This window comes from Balaenoptera physalus, assembly GCF_965194825.1.
Source record: "Balaenoptera physalus genome assembly, chromosome: 9".
Taxonomy (NCBI): domain Eukaryota; kingdom Metazoa; phylum Chordata; class Mammalia; order Artiodactyla; family Balaenopteridae; genus Balaenoptera; species Balaenoptera physalus.
This window is the reverse complement of record NC_138888.1, coordinates 46,859,199-46,874,406: the sequence shown is the minus strand read 5'-3', so window position 1 is coordinate 46,874,406 and position 15,208 is coordinate 46,859,199. Positions and strand designations below refer to the sequence as shown.

General features: G+C 40.6%; 1 long non-coding RNA gene across 1 annotated transcript in view; it reads left to right on the top strand.

Annotated features, from left to right (window-relative positions):
• LOC309667218 overlaps positions 1 to 13,372 on the top strand; it is a 497,053-nt gene extending 483,681 nt beyond the window's left edge. Inside the window, exon 2 of the long non-coding RNA XR_014267632.1 lies at positions 7,594 to 13,372. This is a non-coding gene — a long non-coding RNA (uncharacterized lncRNA). The remainder of the gene's footprint in view (positions 1 to 7,593) is intronic.
• The last annotated feature ends 1,836 nt before the right edge of the window (positions 13,373 to 15,208 follow it).

Sequence of the window (15,208 nt, the reverse complement as noted above, 5' to 3'; positions counted from 1 at the left end):
ATATCCTATAAACCCACGGTAGCAGAGGCGAGGTGCAGAATTTGGCTTACATGGGATCGGGTTGAGGAATCTGTAAGATGCCGTGCTTATCTCCTGACTGCTTGCTACCATTCCACTGGACTTGGGACAGATGTTCAAGTACCCACATGATTTTTAAAAGTATCAGGACTTCTTTGTAGCCTCCATGTTCTTGTGGGTTTCAGCTATGAAGTATCTGGGAGAAGATGGTGTGTAAGAGGAGCTCATTTTCCACTTTATGGCATCTCATCATCCTCCCAGTCACCTCACAAACAGACATGAATGGAAATCATGGATGCGAAAACCTAAAGCATCTCCTCATATGTGAGCCTGTAAACCATTCTGTCACACGAAAAGGCCCGTGCAGACACAAAGAGCCACGATTCTTTGGAGCATAATATTTGGAGAGTTGTCAAGGACCTAAGGAGTTTTTGCAATTTTGATTCACTTCAATCACTTGTCCACTGTTTTTTGTGTTTTTTTTTTCTCTCTAGATGGAAACATTTGGGAGACTTACCCACTGATAATCAGATATCACTATACTCTAACCGCTTTTAAAATCACAACTTTGTTTTTGAAAATCTTACCAAACATAGCTCATTCAATGAATCTGAACATGTTCCTATACTCAGGGGATTGTATTTCAGTGAAGATATTCATTATAAACTCGTATTTCTCTTAATAAATTTAAAAGCTTCATTAAACACCTATCTCTAATTTCCTATTTCCCCATATGGAGTCTCGCCTTTCCAATCAAGCACTCCTCCTTTCCTTCTTCAAAAATCAGTTTTGAGCACAATTCCATGGGGAAACTTCCCTTATTAAATCCCTTCTATCTTGATCAATCTACCACTTTCACCTCTACAGAGACTTGCAAGAATTGGTAGATAGCCAATCAATCCACAAATAATTATTGGGCAACTATAACATGCTTAGTACTGAAAAAGTATGTGGAGAAATTGAAAAATATATAAGACATGATCTTTTCCTCCAAGAAGCTTACAGCCTTGTTGAAGAGATAAGATTTACACATGGAAATATTTTTAAACAATGCAGTATGTGATTTATTTTCTCATCCTAAATTAATGTTCACTTCGGTGCCTAATTCTGCGTTCTTTATCATAAAGGGAACTCCCCAAATTGTATAAAATTCCATTCAGAACCTGAATCTGCCTTGCTGAGGACAGAGACTTGCAATGAATTACTTTGCCACAAAGATAGGCCTTGACCTGGGCTTTGAATAGAAGGCTCCCCTGCTGAGCAGAGAAAGAAATTGTATTTCAAGTGGGGAAGTTTTGTCTCTGGGATGGTTTAAATGCAAACTTTCCCAGAAACAGAAGTAGACTAGATGGCCATGAAAGATCCGGTTCTGTCTGGTGAACTTAAAGTAAACAAGGTGTAAGTATCAGATACTTAAACTTACATGGGTCACGTTGTAGCTAAAACCTTAAAACCGTGGATCCCATATTTGCAAGACTTGAGCGCGACCAATTGTTAAGGGTAAGCACAGCTCTGAGTATATGTCAGAATTTACACATAAACTTCAGAATTAAAAAGCTAACTACTCAGCTCAGAAATAAATGTCATTCAAATAGAGGCTCTAAACTGTTGTTTCCCTCCCTTGTGTTTGTGTAGATTTAAACTAGGTGATCCATTTTGTAGGTAGTGTTTTATATGAAGCCAGTAATATATCTTCCTTCAAGTGTCCTGGCTTAGGCCAACGTTACAGACTAAAGAACTCAGTTTGGGCTAACCAGAAGTGCTAACCAGAAAAGTTGCCTGCTGCAGTTGATAGAACCCAGGATTCGGAGTCGAAAGACCTGACTTTGGGTCCCAGATCTGCCACCTTCCTGATAAATGTACACGGTAATGTCCATTGTAAGAGATTTCTGGGAGGAGTAACTAGAGGAATCTGTCAGATGATGGTAAAGCCAACCAGTATTCTACAGTTGGAGTCTGTTTGGACTGATTGTTGCAGTGGTTGTTAAATGTTAAATATTTTCAATTTCATCTGGCATGGAGATATCAGTTAAGAGCTCTGCCTACCACCAGCAGAACCTACGTAGACCAGTCTTACTCACTGCTCCAAGCACAGAACTGATTGTTGGCTAGAGCACAGGGACCCTGTTATTCTGGAGATGAACATCTCCTGAGCCATGACGGTTTTGAGTTCTTAGGGCTAGGCACAAGGGCGAATGCCCTGGGCTTTGAGAAGCAAAATCATTAGGCTGGACTCAGTGCTTCTCAATTCTGGCTGCACATAAAATCACCTAGGAGCTTTTTAAAAATACTTGTGCCTGCAGCAAAGGAAACCATCGACTAAAGGACAACCTACTGGATGGGAGAAAATATTTGCAAATGATACGACTGATGAGGGGTTAATATCCAACATATAGAAACAGCTCATACAACTCAATATCGAAAAAACAAATAACCCAATTAAAAAATGGGCAGAAGAACTGAATAGACATTTTTCCAAAGAGGACATGCAAATGGCCAACAGGCACATGAAAAAATGCTCAACATTGCTAATCATCAGGGAAATGTAAATCAAAACCGCAATGAGATATCACCTCACACCTGTCAGAATGACTATCATTAAACAGAACACAAATAACAAATGTTGGCCAGGATGTAAAGAAAAAGGAACCCTTGAACACTGTTGGCAGGAATGTAAATTGGTGCAGCCACTATGCAAAACAGTGTGGAGGTTCCTCAAAAAACTAAAAATAGAACTACCATAAGACCCAGCAATCCCACTCCTGGGTACACACCCGAAAAAAAACAAAAAACACTAATTTGAAAAGAGACATGCACCCCAATGTTCATAGTAGCATTATTCACAAAAGCCAAGATATGGAAGCAATCTAAGTGTTCGTCAAATGATGAATGGATAAAGATATGGTATATATTGGGTTGGCCAAACATCTTACAGAAAAACCCGAACAAACGTTTTGGTCAACCCAATATATATACAATGGAATACTACTCGGCCATAAAAAAAGAATGAAATTTTGCCATTTGCAGCAACATGGATGGACTTGGCAGGCATTATGCTAAGTGAAATAATTCAGACAGAGAAAAACAAATACTGTATGATATCACATATGTGGAATCTAAAAAGTACAACAAACTAGTGAATATAACAAAAAAGAAGCAGACTCAGAGCAAACAAATTAGGGGTTACCACTGGGGGCAGGGGAGGGAGGGAGGAAGGACAATAGAGAAGTAGGAGATTAAGAGGTACAAACTACTCTGTATAAAATAAGCTACACGGGAATACAGCAAGTATTTTATAACTATAAACGGAGTATAACTTTAAATTATAAATTTAAAATTTAAAATTTTCAATCACTATATTTTAAAATTTAAAATTATCAATCACTATATTGCACACTGTAATTTATATAATATTATACATCAACTATACTTCAACTTAAAAAAAAAGATTACAAAAAATATTTGTGCCTGGACCCTACACTAACCAAATTAAGTCAGAATCTCAATCGTGGGGTCATAGAAGTCTTCCCCAAGTGATGTCACTATGCATCCATAATTGAGAACCATCACAGCTAGACATTCATTCTAATCCAGCATATGAAGCAAAGAGCATATTATCCTGATGAATCTCCAACTGCTATACTGTAGTGGGCACGGTAGCAAGTATCCATTTTCTAAGTGAAACGTCCTCTTATAAAGGACCTACTTTATACACACTATCCATAAATCCAAGCAAGAGGGCCAACTGCTCTGTGCCCTTCATCTTATAACGCCCAGCCTGGTCTTTTAACAGCGGCTCTCTTAATGGGAAGAAGAGTCCATGGGGCCAAAGAGTTATTCCCACACACATACCCTCAACCATGCTTTGATTTCCCAGGATCTTGGAATTCCCTTTCCAATCAACCAGAGTCAATTTCCAGGATCTGTGTGAGGCCTCTTTCCTGTGTGTGTGCACCTGAATGCAAACTGGGCACACGTCTAGGCCAAGGAGTGGCCCTGGGGGGCTGACGGTGGGAGTGTCACTGGTACTTGGACATGTGAGGTAGGGGTCCTGCAGGAGTTTGAGAGACCACACACATTGACATCTGGAGCCAGAATGTGAAGAGAAGGGGGTGGACCTGGGACCAAGGGCACTGAGTTGGGCAGTGAGATGCCATGTCTACCTGGACATTGTGTTCCAGAATGAAACTCCAAGGAGTGAGAGAAATTTAAATTTCAACCCAACCTCTAGATTATCACTGTTTATCATGGAGGGAGGGTAGAACATATTTTATGTTTTATCTGAGAGTTTTCAAGCTTGAATCATAACTTTTAAGTATTTAAGCATATGGCATGTGCGCCTCTATTTGGACACTTACACTGGGCCCACATATGTTAGAGGCGAGCCCGAAGGACATATCTTTTCCCCGCTTCCCTACGGGATGTTTTCCTATTTGAAATCAGCAGCCATGGAAGCTTTCCAAGGCTGTTCAAATGCAATGAGAATGTGGTCCATCAAAAATGCTGTCTGGTTTTATTGCACATAAGAGGTTGTTAACTCTGGCAGCCTACCCAGATTCGTCTCTGTTCTCATTGTCCGTTCAGCCTCCCCAGCCAAATCCTAATGGGGTAATGAGTCTGCGCCTATGAGATTTGAGGGAGGGGCCGAGGGAAGTGTAATCAAGCAAATCACCATGTGTTGAGCTGAAAGACAGAAGGCCTCTGCTCCTTGGACTTCATTTCCAATTCACTTCATTTTGGGTTTGTTTTTTTGTTTTGGTTTGGTTTTTGGCAGCAGAAAAAAAGGAACGGTCTCTGCTTTTCCTCTTGTAAAACCTAGAGCATGATAACTACCCTGGTTCCACAGGAACGCTGTAAGGAAGATCTCAGAGAACAGGGACTGTTTATAGCCTACATATGAAAATGCATAAGAAATCATCTTTCCCTCCCATTTGTTAATCTGGCAGGATTTACTAGGGCTTTAGAAGGGAAACATGGCTGTGTTTTAAGAGAAGCTACAATAGGAAAGTTGTGGGAGTTAGGCAGAGAAGGCCAAGGGCAGAATTCAATTCACACTTTATAAATCTGGCACCAGTGTGTGTGAACTGCTTCATGAACTGGCCTATATCAGGCAAGGAAGAAACTTGAAGGAAACCAAGAGTTATTCTCAAGCAGTCAGCTCTGCCAGCGAATTAACCATGAACCAGCAGGGGTAGGAAACTCTGGAATCCAGGAAAATTCTACGGAGACCACTGAAAGAGACTCTGCAGCTGCCAAAGCAGCTCGTGGATATTGCACACCAAGGGGAGGAAATAGAAGTCCCTAAGCCCAGGCTTCTGTGGAACATGGCCTAGCTCCCATGACAGCAGGGCAGCTCCAAGGGCTAAGGTGGCCCAGAGATGCTGCTGAGACTTGGGTGAGAGCAGGCAGGCAGGAAGGAGGAGGTGTGGGAAGTAGCCCTCACGCAGATGCTAGCATCAAAGAGCCTGTTTACTTGGTGATTAGTATCGTGAAATAAAAGGCTCAGGTTTCATCTGCTTAGGGGAGAATGGTTATTTTCCCCTCTGTGCGGCCTTAGCCGGACACTGAGAATGTGCTGTGCTAATTGGCTTCCCAGGTGCTTCTCTCGGGAAGGCGGGATTCCAAATTCAGGTTGGGTTATCTCTCCTGGTGCCATGAGGTGTGGGGACTGGGGGCTTGTCTGGGCTTCTGAGTTTACGTAATGAGTAAGGGGCTGAGTCACAGAGGAGTCAACCAGTCTCCCCTCGGGGTCTGTGTTTACCTTGCATGTGTCACTACAGAAAGGTCACCAACACCATCGGCTTCCCAATGCCACTGGGGTGGGGTGGGCTAGCGTAGAGCTTCTTGGGGGGCAGCAAAGGAATTAATCAACCCTTCACCAAGAATGGACCTACCCACGGCCATAGCGTCCCAATTGCTCATACTGTGGAAAGATTACTCCCTGTGCCTCGAAGCCTGGAACCACTGGTCGGCTGAATTATTCTACTGATTCCCCCAGAGAAGTCTGAACCAAGAGGCAATTCATGTAGTGGAAAGGACACAAATCGTGAACACAAAGAGCCCTCGGTTTGAATGCTTGTTCTTCTACTTCCTAGCTGTGTGACCTTGGATAAATTATTTAAGCCTCCTGCATCCCAATTTCCTAACATATAAAATAGAGATAATAATATCTATATCATAGAACTATTAGGCTGATTAAATTAAATAACTCCTGATAGGCACTCAGTATAAGGAAGCTGTTATTAACAGGAAATGTGCCTTTCAGAGGATCCAGTCCCTCCCTCCCCTTCATAACACTTGGAGCTCAGCAGAAGCACCGGGGCAATTCCACGCGGAGCTAGTGCTGCCTTCTGCCCTCCAAATGGTAACTCTAGATGCTCCCACTGCAAATATTACTATTTGGAGAAAACTTTCGGAGAAAATCATTTCAGAAAACAATCTGAGCCACCCCTTCCCTTCTCCTTCCTGCCATCCCACCCCACCTCCATATCTGCCACGCAATGTGGTAAGAAACTGAGTTGGGGAAATAATGTCTGGAGAAAGGATGAGGGATGTGGTTCTTTTGGGAAGTAGTGACAGGCAGACAGTTGAAGGTCATGACCTTGAAAAGACATCAGAGGTCATCCTAGGGAGTCCCCTCATTTTGTTACTGGATTGCTTGACTGGACCCAGGCAGCAGACCTAGCCTGGGCCGAGACCCCTTGTCTAGGCCAGGGAGGTTCTTTTTCTGATTGGATTCCCACAGCCAATAACGAAACCGATGCTGGGACTGGAAGAGCACAAGCTTTGTTCAATGGCCAAAGAATGGAGAAATGGGAACCTAGCTTGAAAATCAATTTCTCAACCCAAGCTGAGCAGAGATGCCAAATACATAGGAGGGTCGAGGTAAAAGGGGGGAAACTGGAAAGAGTGGGAGGAATATTCATGAGTTATCTGAGAACAAGTGTGTGGTTTGGACCTGGAACTGATGCAACTCTCCTTTCTAGTCCTTGTATGGGCTTTTCTGGTCTTTGTATGGCAATTGTCAACTGTCATGGTGCCTGTGGGTGTGTCATTTAGCATGCTACTGCATTACAATGAGGCTCAAGGTCTACTGGAAGTCAAATCCTCCGCCATCTTGGGCCTAGTTGGTTCTAACCAGCTCTTGTTTTTTTCTCTTTGCAGCTTCCTCTTGAAACTTAGATGAGTACTGTAATTGGTTTACATTTGAGGGAGGGGCAGGGGCATGATTCTGGGGCAACAGCCTTGGTAACAGTTTCACCCTGAAGTTGAACAGCTAGATGGTTGCAGAGGGGTGCCCTGAGACTCGTGCTCTTACCAGCTTCAAGGCTGCCCTGAAGTTTGGGATTGACATGTATATACTACTATATTTAAAATAGATAACCAACAAGGACCTACTGTAGAAAAGACGGAACTCTGCTCAATATTCTGTAATAACCTAAATGGGAAAAGAATTTGAAAAAGAATAGATACACGTATGTGTATAGCTGAATCACTTTGCTGTACACCTAAAACTAACACAACATTGTTAATCAACTATACTCCAATATAAAATAAAACTTTTTTTAAAAAAAGGCTGCCCTGAAGGCAGACCAGATGCATGAATATACATTGCTTTCAATGTTGAACATGCGTACTGAGTGTGTAATGGCAGGTCCATGGAAAGTGTGTATGTGGAGGGGCTTAGATAGAATAGACTGCTTAGAAATGGAAATGGGTAGCTTAGAACTGCACAAGCATTCCAGATCTCATCACGGCAACAGGGAATTTTATCAATTCTTTGTCTCATCCAGCTTAGGGATCTACCAGAAATTTCTGGAAGTGGGCTGACTTTCCCTTTCCAGGACTGACTTCACACTTTGCAAGCGTGGAACTTTGGTTTTGTTATTGGCAGAAATGTGCCCTGACGTCCCTACTCTTAACAGACAAGCTTACAAAGCATGCTGTCAGAGGACCCTGGGATGGGAGGGGAAGAGCAGGGTGGGCAGGACTGTGTAGCTCTTCTGCCTGGGCCCAGGGAGAAGGGTGACTATTCTGGACACTGGAGACACGTTGCTTTTCTAAAGCCTTGGTTGACAAGTACACAAGCACCATCTAACTCCTTAATCCAGTCTCTAAAAGCAACTAGAGCATCCATCATCACTGTTTAAAACAAACAGAAACCAGAACCAACAAACACGGATTATTAATCCCTTACTTTTGTGGGCATCGTGCTCTGCAAGGGATGAAAGAGCCTCTCAAGCAGTGAGTCACAGGAACGGGGAAGAGAACGACCCGGCAGTCTCAGGGACTCGCAGGGACGCCTGGGATAAGAGCTAGAGTAGGAGTCTGAGGCAGGACTCCCACACTTCTTCAACCTGGTCACCCTGCCGTAAGTCTTAGCTGGCCTAGGAAGTCCCTTATTTGGCCCTTGGGCAAGCCCTATGTAGCGTTATAGTTTATAACCTATTCATACGGCCCGTTAGCTTGGCAACTAATTGTCACTAATGTATAAAGGCCACCAAAATGTCACAGGATCAATGTGCCTTGATCCCATTCCCAGTACCTTTGAGAGGAAAAATAGAGAACCTTCCTTACTAGGATAAACCTATTATAGTTGAGTATCTTGGGGAAATGGCATGAAGGCCTTCAACTAAAGATCACAGAGTGCTGAATTCTGACAATAAGAAGTGTTCAGCACAGTGCTGTTTATGGAAATGATTTATTTTATTATCTAAATATTAAACACTTTACTATGCCATCAACAAATTGAGGCTTTGAAAAAGCACAGAAGAAAGCAGTAAAAAAAAAAACAAAAAAAAATAAAACACACAGAAAAATAGGAAAAGCTTTACCAAATTTTTTTTTAACATAATGTTCTTATTGAGCACTGAAAGGTAACTGCTAAGAACCTGGTTTGTATATAATATTTAATAAAAGATAATTCATTTCTCTGCATTCCCACTGAGTATTGGGTTAATATTTTTTAAATATCAGTTTGATATTAAATCATGCATTATCCCAAGTTACCTTCATGTCTAGCCCCTGGTGGTGCTATCTTAAAAACAAATTTTTTTTTTTCTAGAATAAATAACCGAAGATCTACTGAAGTTGTTCATGGGCCAAATAAAGCAGAACCACTGTCCTAGAGGCTGTCAAATGGATATTTCCCCTGGGAAGTACCTACTGCTGAAAAACAATAGACTGAAGAGCTGAATGCATTCCAGTTTTCCTGTGGTCTTAATTACTAAATCCGTTTGATTATGTGGTTAATCAAATTGACTGTGGATTAAACGACTGGGGGGGGGAAGCACATTGATCCTTTTTTCTAGATGGCAGTTCATGTCAAATAAACATGGCCTTTCCTAAATAACTCTAGAGACTGAGATTTATTATTGTTCTTTGGTAAATTTTTCCAATGATTAAGTGCCTTAAAATCCAAATATTATTTTGCAGATCTAACCCAAACTTTCTCGGTATAAACAAAATGATCTTTGTTCAAGATCATTTTCAAAACATGGATGCCCTCCTCTCAGTTTCATTTTGCACTCTGAAAAAATTATCCATCTCATTCAGAATAAAATTCAAACTCCTTAATGTTGCCTAAAAGACTCATTCATAATCTCTCTATTCACCCTTCTCTTCACCTCTCTGATCTCATCTCCTCCCACTCCCACTTCACCCCTGCCTGCTCTGTTATAGGCACACTGGCCTCATAGCTGGAAAAACACTAGACACATACCTGCCCCCGTGCCTTTGCACTTGCTGTTTATTCTATCTAGAGCCATTGTTCCCAGATATCTACCTGGCATGTTCCCTCACATCATTCAGGTTTCTGCTAAATGTCCCCTAACCAAAGAGGCTTTCCCTGATAGCTCTATATTAAAAAGCTACTCAACAATTTAACAGTTCCGTAAATTTCTCCATTTATCCTGCTTTTTTTCTTTTTAACAGCTTTTCCCTCAAATATTTATACATCTATTGTATGTCTCCACTATAGATGATAAGGTTTGTGAGATCAGGGTCCTTGTTTTTATTCACTGGTATATCCCTACACCTTTATAAGAAGTATTGAACATCTCTACGTGACAGACTCTGAGACATGTACCAAAATGAAAGGTGCACCGAAAAGATGTGGGACCAGCCTTTCCCAGCAATGAGAAAGGTAGAATGTCAAGAGGTTATGAACTTTGTGAGCCTTTCTTTCTCTTTTGTTCTCCAGTAAAGCAAAGATATCAGCATAAACCGGTTTCTTCCAGAGCCCTTTCAATTTCTTTTTTTAATATGCAGTCGTCCTATTTTGATTGCTTTCACAATTCTTAATGGTCTTATCTTTACAGACTAGTTTCTCTCATTTATAAAACATTTTTAACAGATTGAATTTTCTCTTAAAGAAAAAGTTAATTTTATGGTTGCAAAAAGGCAGGACATGTTTTAGGAATTGTTTCTGACTCTTGCACATAACTTGAAGTCATAGGTTTCAGCAAGACTAAGTATGGACAAATTCAAGCAATTTTATAGGCTCAAATGTGGCTAGGCTCAAGAAAAATACTGGGAGATATTTGTCCGATACTCATCTGTGCATTTAGGCAGAATGCTCACTATGAATGAAAGCTGCATGCCGACGGCAGCACACCAAACCTTTTCTTCTCCGCGGTAGCCAGCCGGTACCTCGCAGAGGGCCAGGTAGTGGTGAACTATTAGGGAACGGTTGGTTATGTGTCAGCTTCAGTGTATTCAGTCAGTGTTCTGCCTTCCTCCCGATGTTCTTGGATATTTTAATTTGTTTTAGTCGTGTTTGTGTCTTCACCTCCTACTCCTATAGAAAGATGCTATCTTTCTAGATAAAATTTGAAATGCTACCTTCCCAAGTAGCATGTTGATTGTGAGCACCTCAGATCATACTTCTCAGTATTTCTACTTCTCTTCCTCCCACCAAAGGAAACACCTGCAGACTGTGAAACAGAAAATGAAGCTAACCAACTTGTTTATCCATACAAAGAGTTCAAGCTTAGTTGGAGACTTTGGCCATGATTTAGGACAGTTCCTATGTTGTCAAACGTGTTTAACCATCCCGAAAGGGAGCCTTATTACACTGCTTCCTACACAGCAAGGAGAGAGAGAGAAGGGGTGGTGAGTTATGTATGGGAAATAGGAGAAAGGCCTTTCTCCTACCCCTGGGGATTGTCGATGGTTGATATGGAAGATTACACTGGAACAAAGATTGCATTGCTGGCTTGTGTAGTTTCTGCTCTACTTGTACTACATTATTATAGACTAGTTCTATTGTCTTGGTGGACAATAGAGGGTTTTATTTCAACATTATGTACAGAATGCCTGTATGGCCTCTTTCTTCCCTCCTCCAGATGCAGGAAGATATTTAGTATCAGATTTCTGGAGGAGCCACCTCAAAATGAGGAGGTATAAACATTTCCTTTTTTACCTCCTTCCCCCATATGTCAGCTTTCAAAGCCCAGTAGTTCTGTTGTTTGGGACAGAAGGGCAAATCATAGCACACTAGAGTACAGCCTAATTGGGCAACTCTGTACAAATAAAAAAATGAGTGATAAAATAGAATCTTAAAAGGATGATTTCTATTTCAAACACTGAAGGGTAGGTCTCTAAGTAGTTTCAAGAAAAAATGGTTTAAGCATAAATACTCAGAATATTCAGCTTTTAGGTAAAATTTCTTATTTTTCTTCTCTCTCCCTGCTCCTATTTCATCATATACATACGCAAAATCAGAAATTTTATATTCCCAAATAGATACAAACACACAATGTATAACTGATGTACCTGCATGGTAATTGTTTCAATGAAACCATTGCTTGCTAGTGTAATTTGCTGGGATGCATATTCAGTAATGTTGTCAAAACCTGTATTCAACTGAAGCTTATGCTCTATCTGATTTCCTGGTTTTCTCTTCCCATTGATGAGCCAAGGATAATCCCTAAATAGACAGTCCCATGTGGGCAGCTAGTAGATTGGGACCTACTCAACGCAAAGTCAAGTATTAACAAGCCTTTTTTTTTTTTTTTGTAAATTTGACCAAGAAGATAAAAATTATTCCAGAGAATTCTAGGCAATAATCCAATGTCATTGTCCTAAATTTCCTAAATTATCCATGCCAGCTTCAGCAATTAAGACCAGTTCCTTGTTAGAGGACAAAACTCAGTCCTCCACATATGCTCAACATTAATCATCACCCATTAGACATTTCATCAAAAGTTTGGCCTGGTCAAATTATTTCACTGTTAAGTAACTGCCATCTTGACCTGTCTCTTGCTAAATAAAATTGGTATAATGGGAATACTGCCTTTGTGCCACCTTGTATACATAAACTTTCTATGCTGCAGTTTCCCCATCTTCAGACAGAAATGCTCTTCAGTCTCAGAGGGATGGAGGAGGGTTGAACAGGGAATGTCCATAAGGTCCCCTCTTCCTGCATAGTGTGGGGAATGGAGGGTTGGGAAAGGAAACATATTGGACGTAAGATGATAATCGTTACCTAGCATTTGATGTATGTCTTTTAAATCACTGACTGAATCCATTTCATAAGTAAATCATGGGCAAAATAAGTTGCACATTTTTTGAAGGCTTAGCAGAAACATAACTGATTTTACTGCTTCACTAATCAACACAAACTCAATTCTCTGGGGAAATAAAATAACACTCCCATGTTACATGTCTTCCCTTTTATTCACATTGCTACCACCTCCTTTCCAACTCTTATCACATCACACCTTGAGTGTTACAATAATTTCCCAATTGACCTTCTTCCCTCCTGTGTTCATCCTGCAGATTGCCCTTAATCATTTTCTTAAAGCACAGCGAAGTCATCAAGCTCCTACTTAAAATCTCACTGTCTCTTCACTGCCTAGAATTTAGCCTGAATATCTGGCTCCCAACTATTCTTCCAGTCTCCAGATCTACTACTCCTCAAGGTTGAATTCTAAATGCAACTTTTTAAAGACTCTTTTCTGATCATAGAGTGCCCTTCTAGTGCCCATGTTGTTGCTTCTGCTGTAGCTTCTTAGTCCAACACTGTCCTCCAATCTTTATCAAAAGGAAGGCTATAGTTTAGCTCCAAATATTATTTCCACTACAGCCAGAATACCTTCCATTTCAGATTTCTGGAGCACACAGTCTTCATCATATATATGGCCTGCCATCACTGCCAGGGATACTATGAGTACAAGTATTAGCCCTCCCACCAGACTGCAACCCAATGGACAGCAGAAGTCATATCTTGCATGGCACAGTATCTGGCACAACGTCTTGTTGAAAGAGAAAGATGGTATTGATTGGATATTCACTGAGTGAATGAATTAATAATATCAATAAAAATAAAAACAGAGCTTTAAGGAAAAAAAAACAGAGGAAGGACCATGATTTTTTCAAAGAATGGAAAATTATTTTGTCTTTCAATAAGAAAACTAACATAGACTGTGAACATATCATGCTATAAGGCATTTCTTATGAAAATTCCAAGGGGAAAATGATACCAGGACCAGATCCTCACATGTATCCTACCTGCGTTAGGACTAAATACTCTCAACCTAACACCATGTTTTTGCAGATCAAGGCAAATGATTTTTTCTTTACCATTGATGGATGCTCCAGTATTTCAGAAATGGACTGGTCATCTGAATCATTAAATGCCTTGTAGTTAAAGAATCGAACCCATGGTCAATTCACAATGATGAGTCACTCTACAAGATAGTGAATGTCTAGATAACGAATTCCATTAACACTATGCAGAAATTCAGAGCTGGATGTCCGAAAGCATTTGCAAAGATAATGTTTTCACTAGTTCTTAAATACCTTGGCCAGGAAATCCATGAAAGTTAATAAATCAGTGACTGAAGGGTGGAAGGGAAACAATATCACAAACATCAAAAGGACTTTGAATGATCTAATGAAATACCCTACCCTATATTTTAAAATGTTTTCTATGGGAAACAATCCACCAGAATGTATTGATATCATAAGACTTTTTCCTCACAAAATAAAAAGTAATTACCATACAGTTAGACCGCTAGCTGTATGCCAATTTAATTAAGGAAGTGACTTAAATATGGCATGCGTACATTGTTCTTTTAAATCAAAAGCCCTGGCGTTACACTGATCTCAAATATTTCCTGTCTTCCAAGTATGAAATGACAGACACGTTCTGGATCTATGTGTGCTTTCCCATAAATGCCATTTTCAGAACCACATAACATAGCTTCGTAGTCCAAGGAATGAAAGTATTTCAAACTAGAAGGCTGTTTTCTACCTCGTGTTTCAGATCATATACACTGGGGAGTCCTGTTGATCACTTCTCTGTTGGCTTCACTGACTTTGATGACTTAGGTGTAAAAATAAGAGAGAGGCAGCCTGAGTGGTATGATTTTAAGGGTGAATGACAAAATTCCACCAAGGAAGCTTTCTCTTTGTCTTTCAAGTCTTCCCTCCTTTTAAAATCACAAATAACCCTCCAGAAAACAAACTTTTAAAGCTCTTACCAATTATTTGTAGACGGGTGCTAGGGGAAGATCTGAGAACTTAAGGCCTTGGAAAAGGAACAGGAGAGACTAGCGAGAGCAATAGGGGTGGGGGGACAGGTTTAGAGGAAAACATGTAACTGAGGAGAGTAGCGTATAGCGGATTATCCTGGAGAGAACGAGACACCAATCTGAACCTCCCTACTCCCCAGTGTTGGTTATGGTCACTCTGGAAACACGCTTGTGACCAAATCTATCATGTGAAGGTGGTGGAACTCCTGCCAAGAGGTGGTGACCTCAGGCTTTAAAGATAACCCTCTTCCTGATAAAACCATAGCGGTAGACGGCAAACTGAGTTGTAGAAAGACACTGAAGAAAGATTTTTCAAGCCCTGAAAATATTATTTTTGGGAAGGCCATGTAAATTTATCATTCAAATGAGGATACAAAAGGGGCCACCATTTATAATTATATCAGGATGACAGGAAGATAGGCAAGCTAGAATGTATGGTTATACTACTTATAACTCCATTTTTGCCCATGAGTGACTATTAATATCTTTCTGCTGTGTTGGGTAATTAATTTTCATCTTTAATTGACTTTGAAAGTTGAATGATTGATTCCATAGCCACTAATGTCTACAAATGGCATTTGTTTTCTAACTCCTCATCTAGTTTGCAACAATGTGTTAGATCCTCAGTTAACCTAATAAACCCTTGGCTGACA